Source organism: Canis lupus, chromosome X (assembly GCF_048164855.1).
Source record: "Canis lupus baileyi chromosome X, mCanLup2.hap1, whole genome shotgun sequence".
Lineage (NCBI taxonomy): Eukaryota > Metazoa > Chordata > Mammalia > Carnivora > Canidae > Canis > Canis lupus.
In genome coordinates this window covers 122,097,685-122,110,467 of record NC_132876.1, presented here as the reverse complement: position 1 = coordinate 122,110,467, position 12,783 = coordinate 122,097,685, and the positions used below count along the sequence as shown (strand labels likewise).

At 37.8% G+C, this 12,783-nt stretch overlaps 1 long non-coding RNA gene across 1 annotated transcript in view; it reads right to left on the bottom strand.

Moving 5' to 3' along the window:
* Positions 1 to 5,778: 5,778 nt before the first annotated feature.
* Positions 5,779 to 12,783, bottom strand: part of LOC140627395 (uncharacterized) — a 38,942-nt gene continuing 31,937 nt past the window's right edge. The window contains exon 2 of the long non-coding RNA XR_012026167.1: positions 5,779 to 6,821. This is a non-coding gene — a long non-coding RNA (uncharacterized lncRNA). The remainder of the gene's footprint in view (positions 6,822 to 12,783) is intronic.

Genomic DNA, 12,783 nt, shown 5'->3' with positions numbered 1-12,783 from the left:
GAGTATTCTGGTTTCATAGCAATAGAAGGAAAAGAAGGGGAAAACAGCTTAAAGCACGAGCAACACATTGCATTAAGACTTTCCTCTAAAGTTTGTTTTGTCATGAAAAAAGAAAAGGCTTCTGTGTCAACTATGCTCAAGAAAAAAAAATGTGTTTTTTCCTTATAGAAATCAAACAGTATTATATTTGTGCACAGTATTCGTTATTGCATAGGAATGAGTACCAACTATTTTTATTCAAATATTAACAAAGCTTTAGCATCCAACCAAATAAATACCATCATTAATATTTGACATAACATATGAATTAAATATATTAAATATAATTAGAGATTTTTATTTTATTTTATTCATGAGAGACAGAGAGGCAGAGACACAGGCAGAGAGAGAAGCAGGCTCCATGCAGAGAGCCCGACGCGGGACTCAATTCCAGGTCTCCAGGATCATGCCCTGGACTGAAGGCAGCGCTAAACCGCTGGGCCACTGGGCTGCTCTTAAATTCCAATATATTACATTCAATTAATAATTAAAAATTAACTATAAATCTAACTTATATAAATTAAAATAAATTAAATAAATAAATTTAAATTAATATAAAATAAATAGAAATAAATACTAATAATAAAATAAATAGAAATAAATAATATAAAATAAATATAAATAAGAAAATTTATTTATATAAATAATATAAATATAAATTAAATAAATACTAATAATAACATAAATAGAAATAAATAATATAAAATAAATATAAATAAGAAAATTTATTTATATAAATAAATAATATAAATATAAATTAAATGAATACTAATAATAAAATAAATAGAAATAAATAATATAAAATAAATATAAATGAGAAAATTTATTTATATAAATAATATAAATAAATATAAATTAAATAAATACTAAACATGCAGTAAAATTATAGGAAAGAGTATATGTTCCCTTTGTTTGCAAACATGTATAAGTGAAATATATTATCCACAGTAAAATACAACTTTCAAAAATGTCAAAAGATGCGTACACATATGTAAAATAAACATGTCTGAGCGATAGCATGCATCCACGCAGAAATTAGCAGAATGGTAAATTTGCTTCAGGGAGTATTTCAGGGAAAGCTTTCTATATTAGCTATTCAAGATAGTAACAGTAGAGTAAGTTTGCTAGGTTTGCTGCAACACTGGTGCATGTGGCCTAAGGCAATGGCCAAGGTAACATCAGATTGGTCTTCTGTACTTACCAGAGTTCACATGCATCTGTGGGAGATGCAAACTATTTTTAGCTTATCGGTTTTCTATATAATAACGTATAGTATGGTATGACAGGATGCTCTCTGATTCACAGGGGACAGGAACAGGAACACCGATGACCATCCATCTGCAGGCGGGCCTACAGGACTCAAGTGGATGCTTCACTGCTCGACTTTCAAAGGACACACTGTGATCTTTCCCCCCCTCATTTCGACTTTCTTAACATCAACATATTGCTAATCTCCTTCACACAGTCTCTCATTTTGACTTCGCTGGCATGACTAAACGGTGGGGGGTAGTGAACACTACAGTAATGTTTTATGAAGAACTATCACGTAAAAATTAAACGACTGTCTATGACACGGCCATCATGACTTCTGATGTTTTTCTTAATAATGACCACTTATTGAATATTTTTAAAGAAAAAAACGGTGACCTTGTGAAATACAGGTTGTATTGTTTAGGGGTGGAGGAGGATGGGGTATTTGGTGTGATGCAAAAACGTTCTTCTCAATGTCATTCTCTCCCCAACTCTGCTGCTACCACGTTGGGTGAGCTCAGGGAGGGATGCAAAATCTCTCTGAGCCCCCAATTTCTTAACTGTGATTTGGAATAACCGTACCACCCAACCTCCTAAAGTAGTGATAATTCAATGAACATACACACAAGAAATCACTAAGATGGGTGGCAGCAAGTGACGGAAGAAGCAACGAAAGCTACAACATTAATTGTTAACAAAACCATTGTATTTAGATTATAGTGTTCACGCGTGTTTTATTTCCTATGACAAGAAGGCACTTTATTAAAAAATGTTCTTTTGCAGTCTTTAAATTCTACACCAGAACTCATATTGGGTTGTATGTTAACTAGCTGGAATTTAAATAAAAGCTTGGGGAAAAAATGTTCTTCTGCATTCTTTTATTACAATAAATAATGATACCTTTTCGGTGGAAAAGACGTAAGTACTGTTACTATGCATAATTCTTTAAAAATTAAAAGCGATTTAATTATTAAATAATGGCAGGAAAGTGATCAATACAAACACAATGCATATTTATGTTTTAAAATATTATTAAGCTAGGAAATCTTGGGAAATGTATTTCTTAAGGAAAAATAATGTTTTGAGTGCTTACTGCAAAGCAAATTAAAATAACTTGTTTGGCAGCAAGAGTTTTATGTCTGCTAACGGGAAGTATAAAAACACCAAAAATGTGTGTGAAAACAAGAGGATTAACTATCAGTAGAGTATTTGATGACATAGCAAATCATAGTTGGAGTTCCTATTTTTGCCACGTACAGCAGTGAAAGGTAACTTTCCCCCTTTCATTTTGGTGAATCCATTATCACACTTTGCAAAACGCCTCAGAGCTGCTGTCATCGTACGAAACGCATTTTAATTCGTTCAATCACACCGTTCATCACTGAAAACCCACACCACGCGTTGTGCTCCTGATTCAAGGGAACAGGGCTCCTCAGTGACCGTTAATTCTGGCAGCATTTTTCCACGACATTCGATAAACCGTGTTCCCTTCCTGAATCAATTAGCTGACATCCATTTATTCCGATGGCCAGAAGGGAGGAAAATTATTGCAAGAAATGGGCCAGAAGGGAGGAAAATTATTGCAAGAAATGGGTCAGAAGGGAGGAAAATTATTGCAAGAAATATTCATGGCATAGATTGTGGTGATGGTGTCACGGGGATGGCCTTACTGCCAAACCCATCAATGTGTACCCACCACCTATGCTTTTTGTATGGCTATCGTGCCTCAATAAAGTGGTTTCAAAAATACTAAAGAATCTCCAAGATGTAGAACAGATGTGTTTTAAACAAACAAAAACTTCCTAATAATTTCTAGTATTTTCCGTTAATTCCTTAATACTCCAAGCTTTCTTGCATGAACCTAAAAAAGGATACTGATAAAAACATATAGTATATATAAAGAAAAAACCTCCAGTAAAATATGAAAAGGTAACATTTTCATACTATATAGGTAATGTACATATTATACATGCATGCATACATAAAATATGTACAGGTTTTATTTAAATTTGGTATATTTCTACCCAGAAAACTTTACCCAAATATAGTTGTAGCATTAAAATATCTCTATATGGACTTTAAAATTCAACTTGATTTGAAATATGAGTGATATTTCTTCCAAGTCAGCTCATGAGTTAGTCTTTTGAGTGGTTCCTTTGGGTTAACATTTAAAAACCAATTTAAAAAATCACCCAGGGATGCCTGGCTGGCTCAGCGGTTAGCGTCTGCCTTCAGCTCAGGGCATGATCCCAGAGTTCTGGGATCGAGTCCCACATTGGGCTCCGGCATGGAGCCTGCTTCTCCTCCCTCTGCCTGTGTTTCTGCCTCTCTCTGTGTCTCTCATGAATAAATAAATAAAATCTTTAAAAAAATAAAAATTAAAAAAATTAAAAATCACCCAAATCTTATGTTTGGAACTTCTCTGATAAATAAGAAAAAAATTAAAATAATTATAAATAAAATTGCACGTCATTTTAGAGAAATTTTGTCATCTGACATAAAATCCAATCATCGATACTTGAAAGAACAACAGAATCTAGAGTATTTACATTTATTTCTAACACATTTAAAATGCTGCCACGAAGGGTGACTGGGTGACGGGCACTGAGGGGGGCACTTGACAGGGTGAGCACCGGGTGTTGTACTACATGTTGGCAAATGGAACTTCAATTAAAAAAAAATACAAAAATAAATAAAATGCTCCCACGTGCTTCCTTTTAATTCTGTAATAATACATGCTCATATTTTATGAAATGACTTAGAGCGAATTCATTTATATTTGTAATCAAATTAAGCTAATTTAAAATTAAAATACAGTTAATAAGTTGTTCACCTGATTTAATAAAAATAGTTGACCAGAAGGTTTGTGAAATCGTCTATGGGGAGCATTTGTGACTGAGCATCTGTACAAAAGATCCATAATTTGAATGATTTCTTTATAGGATGCTTGTATATTTTACTCCTTTTTTATGTCACTCAATGGATTATCAGAGCCGAGAGGAGCCATCAATCACACTATAGTGTTCTGCTTTTTCCCCTAGCAACGGGGCAATGCCTGGAACTCAGTAGAACCTCTCTACACAGGCTCTCTTACAAATGTCTCTGTCGCTTTCTTACACATCATTCTCACAATACAATAGCTTTATTAAGCCACCCAGTACGTGGTCAAGTTTTGGCAAATACTCTTCCAAAAAAAGAGAGGGAGAGAAAGGGACAGAAACAGTGTTTTCTGGAAGTATTAAAAGCCAAACTGTAATGGTTATTTATATTTTATTGCTTGGTAAAAATCAATACTATATAAATATAAAAGCCCTCTTTCTCTTTAGTCGGCCTTTGGATCATGGGTGTTCTGCATTCCAGGATCCAGAGGTCACGGATCTTTATTGCATTAGGGCTCCCTCAAACAGAAGAATTCACTTGTGTGGTATGTAGATAAATATTCAGGTTATTTTAAACCAAATAGTAATTTCTCCAGCTGCACTATAATCATTGGCTTTCCTACCGCAAGAGCTTTAAAGAAAACCACTTTTATTAATGGAGACATTCATTTTATCAATCAACCTATCACCTGTCCATTCTATTATCTATGCATCTACCTGTCATCTATCTACCCCCCTATCATTCGTCTATCAACATTTGCTGGATGCTTATTTGGCTTTGGGGGAAAAATTGTGCATATTCCAAATCATCCAATGAAATGAGGAAGTGGGGTGGGTTAGCAGTCAACCGGGGTCATTCTCGCTGTGAAATAATCCCAATTGCACTATTGTTTTATACTTGAGACTCAGCTTTCTGGTATTCTTGGCCATACCCTATTCTTCTGCCTCAACTTCCAAGCCCCAAATGACGGCTGGGTGTTTATTTTTCACCTGTTTTGTGCAAGCGCGTGTAGACTCGCTCGATGGGCAGCAGCCCACATCTCACCTATATATCACATCTCTTCCCTTATCTCTCCACTCTCTGCAACTATTTGAGCCCCTAAATAGTCAAAATGGGTTGTGCATGGTCCCTCTTTTTAAAAAAAATATTTTATTTTTATGTATTAATTTATTTTTTGTATTAATTTCTTTTTTTATTTGAGAGAGAGAGAGAGAGAGCAAGACAGAGCACAAGCATAGGGGAGAGGGAAAAGCAGGCTCCCCGCTGAGCAGGGAGCCCGTGAGGCTCCATACCAGGAGCCTGAGATCATGACCTTAGCGCAAGGCAGATGCTTAACCTACTGAGCCACCCAGGTGTCCTTGTGCATATTCCCTTTTAGCAGGAAAATGCATGCTTCAATTAAACCTCAAACTGTACATCATACTATGCATTACGCCCCTGCTCCTGAATGGTCCTGCTTCCAAAGAGCAAATCCAAACTAAAATTAAAGTTTGAGTCTACTTTGGACTACTTGCTCTACTTCCTTCGTAATCCATGCTTTCGCTAACTCAACACTCAGAGTGTAATTGCCCACCGTGTTAGAACTGTTTCACAGAACTCCCCAAACAATTAAGATGGGCATTGACTTCTTTATTGGAATTCACTTCCCTTTACATAGTACAGAGATGCTTTAGGGGACACGTACAGCAATGTCTAATAATAAGTATATAGTAGGTAGGAAACAAAATTCAATTTTTCCCGATCCTATTGATTAAACACACCTAAAAATACTGACTTGCTCTCTTAAGAACATTTAATCGGCGACATGAAAGGACTTCCCAGGAGCAAGTTGCATATCTTCCTACAGACTCAGGTAAGCTTTGATTCATTATAAATTGATCCCAGTCGGGGTGTGCCTGGGTGGTTTGGTCAGTCAATCATTGGACTCACGGTTCCAGCTCAGGTCATGATCTCAAGGTCATGGGACTGAGCCCTGCATTGAGCTCAGCAGAGTTGTTTTGAGATTCTCTCTCCCTCTGCCCTTCCCAATGCTGTATACTCTCTCTCTAAAATATATAATTAAACCTGAAAAAATCAATCAATCCATCCATCGATCCCAGTGGGTACACACCCTCTTCAAACTAACAACTTTGGGAGCCACCAGGTTACCATTGGAAGCTCAGGATTCAAGTCGGTACAGTCAGCACCCTTTGGAGATTTGGGGATGATTAACATTTTTGCTGGATGGTTCATAATTGATCGTAATTTATAATATAATTTATTTAAAAAAACAGGAGGCTATTTATGTAAAGCCCGTAAGGATGGCACAGCAGTGGTTGCACAGCCCCTAACGACGTGCATGCCCAGCAGAGCGGGGATGAGTGCTGTCGTTGCTAGTGTCCATTTCCAGTGTCCCGTTTCTTTTCTGAGAAGAAACACAAAACATGTCACAGAGCTTCACTAATTGGTGTGATTGCTTCCAGCACTCAGATTCATGTCTGACTTTAAAAAGCTACGTAGTGAAATAAGGAGAGCTGGGTTTGGTATTAAAGTGTCAAGAACTGCTCACAAAAGCTTTCCCAAGTCTTGCTGTTGTGAACGCGGGATGTTTTAATAAACCTTCCTTCAGACAAATAATTTCACACGTGGCCTCATATTTCGACTCGATGTCCCTGCAACACAAAAAGGTAAAAATAAAAACACCATTCTGTCTTTAAAAGACTTGAAATGTACTGTCTTGGTTTGTGGAGGAAATGAAATGATGCATTCCTTGTACAGAAAAATGCATGGCACTTGGAGGTACTTTGAGTACAGCAAACCCAATAGAGATCCATTGTTTGGAGGGATAATAGCTAGCTTCTGTTCAAAATACAGAGTTCATCCCAGCACAGTCAAATAATGAGGCTGTGTATTTATTTAGTACATGGGTTTTGGTGGGAGAAAAAAAATACATGTGTGTATAGTAACACACACATACACCATTCTGTTTTGTTTTATGTCCAACAGAAGGAGGGATTGCAGTTTGCATGAGAAACTAGCTAACTTTATGTCTCAATTGTAACAAAGACATCTTTTTAAAAAAATTTTAATTTTATTTTTTTAAAGATCTTATTTATCTATTCATGAGAGGCACAGAGAGACATAGTCATAGACATAGGCAGACGGAGAAACAGGGTCTCTGTGGGGAGCCCAAAGCGGGACTCCATCCCAGGACCCCGGGATCATGCCCTGAACTGAAGGCAGATGCTCAACCACCAAGCCACTCAGGTGCCCCGACATCTGGTGTTTTTTTAAAAGATTTTATTGATTTATTTTACAGAGAGAGATGGGGAGATCACATGTGAGTAGGATAGAGGAGAGAGAGAGAGACTCTCAAGCAGACTCCCCACTGATTGTCTAGCCCAATGCAAGGCTCGATTGCACGACCCTGAGACCATGATCCTGAGATCATCACCTGAGCAGAAACCAAGAGCCAGATGCTTAACCAACTGAGCCACCCAGGTGCCCCTGTAAGAAAGACAACTTGAGGATGAGATGTGCAGCATTTGGTCTATATACAAGAAAGATGGTTGATTGGATGAATAAAAGCAAAACTGAAAAGTAGAAATTGGCATGTCTCCGTTATACATTTTTCGGAATATTGTGTTCAACATGGCTTCATGCAGAACATTAAAGTCAGCAGATACAACCTTTATTCAGTTTGCAAATAAATTTTACTCTGTCTGTGCTCCATGGTTTCATTCCCTATATCTTTTCTCGGCATACACATGTGCCACTGTTGAGGTAGATCCATGTAAATGTGCATTTATTCAGTCCACACTTTGGAAATACACACGTCAGGGATTACAGGGCTCTCTAGCAATAGACAGTCTCCCTCATGCCTTGGGTTTTGTGGCTCCTTTGTGCAACCAATGGGAATCTGGGTACCAAATCTACTACTCTAGTTACTTCTCTGTAAAGGATCAGCCTTTCTCCCTGGTTGGAGGTGGGCTTAATTCAGCTCAATGAACAACACTCAGTTGTGCTTCTGAACATCCATTCTGTTCCTACATTGCATGAAGCACCATTCTCTCTTCTCACATCCCATCATTTTGGGGTCCTAATGGGACCCAAGCAGCACTAAGGAGCAGTCCATGCCAATGGTTCCAGCATGTCGTGCAGTGTCCTATGTCCGCAACACCCAAGCATGGCTTTACTTTGTCAACTGGTCATAGGTTCTTGCCCATGAGGCTATGACCTGGGTGTCCGAACAACTTCCTCCTGCAAAAGAGTTGGACCTGCTTAATCTGAACCCTGTTGATGCAATATTCTGGGTGTCTTTGCTCACTGGGCTGGAGAACATCTTGTTCTGATACGTTATTCCAGAGCGCGATCGCTAGACCGCGATGGTGAGGGCAACACTGCCGCTACCAGGACTTTGTAAAAACCAAGCAATTCTAATTTGAAATGAGAAGATTTTGCAAAGATGGCATGATGTTTCCTACACAGCACTAGGATTTTGCTATAATAATCTATAGCACTATATTAGATAGATCTGTAATGTATCTATCCACTACACTGTCAACACCATGACCTGTTACATATACTCCAAGCAACAATACATGCACTGGGTAGCAAAGTGTATAGGAAAGTAGGGTGATGAACCCAATGGTGGACTCTTGCCCCTGTGGTCACCACTGAATGCCACCCAGCATGTAGAGGATGCCTAGGTATTTTGGCTCATTTTCTTTCTAGGTGAAATGCAAAGTATGGTGTCTGGCTGTGGATAACCTGACATTCCATAGAGGACTCAGATCCCTTTATTTCATGAAGCACTCTACATGCATCAGATCCTAAGAAGGTAGGAGAAGCTTGATCTCTGTGGGGCCAACTTACAGAAATAGTGGCTTATAAGGCTGGTCCTATGGCTTAGCAAAGATTGCTTGGTCAACTTGGCTTTAGCGAGAAAAGTGAGGATGTATAGTTTGGAGCAAAGTTCTTAGAAATGTTCTAGCGGAGCAGATTTGGGGTTTCAGAGGCTCCCTTAGCATTTTCCAGAAAGTCTAACAGATAAAGTGGAAAGTACGGTTTAAAGTCAAACACATTTCCTCACATTGCAAGTTAATCATTAGATCATACAAAAGGCATCTTCTCACACAAGCTTTACATAAATAAGTTTCAAAATGGTTTAAGTTGAAGTTCTACTTTTTGAGAGATTTCTTCTGCATGCAAAATATAGAAATCTATATAGTGCCTTCAGTGTGAAAAAAAAAATTTAAGTGTACAGACCCAGGTCTTAAAATAAATCAGAACACTGGCTTACATGAAGTAATGTAAACATGACAAACAGAAATATCTTATTTTTCTTTTGCTTCCATGACTGTCATGATTTTATCTAAAAATTGTTTTAAGATTTATTTTCAAGGAATCTCTATTCTCAACGTGGGGCTCAAACTCACAACCCCGAGATCAAGAGTCACACATTCCACTGACTGAGCCAGCCAGGTGCCCCCTATCTAAAGATTTTTATGCTAAATTAACTCATTGGAAAGGTATCTAGTCAATGCACATCTGATATGTCTAGCAATATATAAAGAGGAATATAGTTTGCATGAAACTGACTGTAAAGATGATGCTCTATAATATGGGGATATGTGGGTGTATGTGATAAAAAACCTTCCTGCCCCTAGTAGAAATCTCACAGATTGTTGGCACATCAGAAACAGATTGCAAGACCAATTTTTAACTGTGTTGTTTTCCACTTTGTCCTCACCTAATTTTTACAGGAATGCCGGGGAAATCGTGTCTCTGAGCAGACAGGTTTTCTTTTCCTTCCAATTTTGAACCCCGTCTTGGTCTGTGCTCTATCCCTTGACCAAAGGGTCCATTACAACAACGAGAAAAAAGGACAGCAACGGGTGACTTTCTGCTCATGAAGTTGATGGAAGAATAACAATATCAGTAATTATGTAGGCAGCATATACTTTTAGCACGAACTGAAACCAAAAATTACAGCTCACCATCCAATTAATGAAAATCTAAATTAAAAACAGATGTTGAAAGTGATGCCTGCAAAATTTCGATCATTATCCGGTTGCTATTATACACCTTCATTAGCAGCGGCCTTTGACATGTGAGCAGAAAACCTTCTTTCATGAAATTTTAAATTGAGATCTCCAGCGGAATGGATCCTGTAAGTTATATGTTACCATCAAACTACAGTGACCTTGTTTTTCTCATGGTTCACACAGATCTGTTTGTCCCTGGGTTGTCCTGGCTGCTAATGTTGATGTTACCGGCATTTTTTTTTTTTTTTTTTTTTTTGAGCAAAGTAAATTCTCATCATGTAGTCACTTTGGGTAATATTTAATTAAAAATCACACTTAATTCAAATCATGTAAGGTATTTAAACCTTTAACATTAAGGTAGCAGGTGAGGCACGCATCAACTAGTTAATACACATGTTTTCAGAGATGATTACTTTCTTATTTGTTGGCTGGCCAAATTGGCTTTTTGATTACTCTTATTTTCAAAATACTTTTTAAATATATTTAAACACTTTAAAATATATTTTAAATATATTGTTAAATATATTTAAATATATTATTTAAATATAATCAATTAAGTCACTAAGTACAATGTGTACATGTGGCAAATACCCTGTCCTTAGATGATTCTAAATGTGGCTCATGAAGAACAAAGGTCGCTGTGTAGACGGCTCAAGGAATCAGAAGTTGCCTTGCTCTGAAAGACTCCATACAATGAGCTTTGGATGTATTAAAGAAAAAAATATGACTTCATGAAATAAATAATGGTTTTACCCCAGGGTGACCCTGTCCCCTACAGACGACGTGTGGCCAAGTCGAGAGGCATTTTCAGATGTTACATCTGGAGAAGAGGATTTGCCTTTGGCACTGACTGGGTTAAGGTCAGGGATGCTGGTGAACAGCCTACCCTGCAGCAAACAATTACCCAACCCCAATGACAGCAAAGCCAACACTGGAAAATCTGCCTTAGCGTGAAAGACCCTGCCTGTCAATGTGTTGGTCTATCCCAGTGGTTCTCAACTGGTGGCCGTGAAACCCTGACGCTGAGGCAGGATATACCATGCAGACTGCTAGGGGACATGTAGTCTTATTTTTATTTATTTATTTAAATTCAAAATCAAGTAATTAGCATACAGTGTATTATTAGTTTTAGGGGTAGACTTTAGCAATTCGTCAGTTGCAAATAACACCCAGTGTTCATCACACCACATGCCCTCCTTCATGCCCATCACCCAGTTACCCCATCCTCCAACCCCCTCCAGTGACCCTCAGTGTGTTTCTTATAGTTGAGACTCTCTTATGGTTTGTCTCCCTCTCTGATTTTGCCTTATTTTGTTTTTCCTTCCCTTCTTCCATATCCATTAGTTTTGTTTCTTAACTTCCACCTATGAGTGAAATCACATGGTATTTGTCTTTCTGTAACTGACTCATTTCACTTAGGATAACCCTAGATCTGTAGGGTATTATCTGTACATCCATCTACATCATTGCACCTGGCAAGATTTCATCCTTTTTGATGCCTGAGTAATATTCCATTGTCTGTATACACCACATCTCCTTTCTCCACTCGTTTTGATGGACACCCGGGCTCTTTCAGAAACACAATATCGATGTCTAATTCCTGTTGTGAAAGTGACCATTCTCCAAAGTTCCCGTATTCATTCTCTAGGGCTGCCACAAACAGTGTCATGACAGTTCATGACTTTAACAAAGCTCCCCAAGCTAGGCGGGTATAGTGAGCCTGATAAGTGCCTTATACAAAGCCTAACACATTGGATATTTAAAATAATTTTTTGTGAGGTGCCTGGGTGGCTCAGTAGGTTTAGTGTCTACCTTTGGCTCAGGTCATGATCTCAGGGTTCTGGGATAGAGCCTCCTGATTGGAATCCCTGCTCAGTGGGGAGTCTCTCCCTCTGCCCCTCCCCCTGCTTGTGCACTCTCTATGAAAAAGAAATAAATTCTTAAAAAAATAAATAAAATGATTTCTTATGTTCAATGGTAATATAAGTTGTTGTGTAGGTACTATAAATCCTATTATGAAGGTCTTGCTTAGATGATTTCTCTTTAACCATACTTGAAGATTCAATCTATAACTTGGTTTTTATTGTAAATAACAGTAGGGACTTTATTTCATTAAAAGGAAGTAGTGGCAATAACATAGCAAGGAGCAAAATATGTTAAGGAATAAGGGCTAAGAGTTCCCCATGTCAATAGGTATATTGATATCACAGGATTTTTTTTAAATAGCTTTATAAAAAAATAGCTTTATAAATATTACGTGAACTAATTCTCATCACAGCTTTGAGGTGGGTATTGTTCATGACTGCTCCATGTTACAGCTGGTAAAAGTGAGGCAAAGAGAAGGCAAGTAACTTACTTAAACCCACAGCAAATAGTAGTCCAGATTGCTTGAGATTTGCAGCTCTGTGTCCTGCCACCAAACCCATTAAATTAGAATATGCAGGGAAAGGGGTTCGCTGGTTGGACCTCCCCAAAGTTTCATTAGACCTCTAGCGTTTGGTATAAATAACTACAGTCTTGTGCTACAGAAGATGCAGGCTTTGGACCACTTTGTTTGAAATGTAGATTTAGTCCAGACCCACTGATC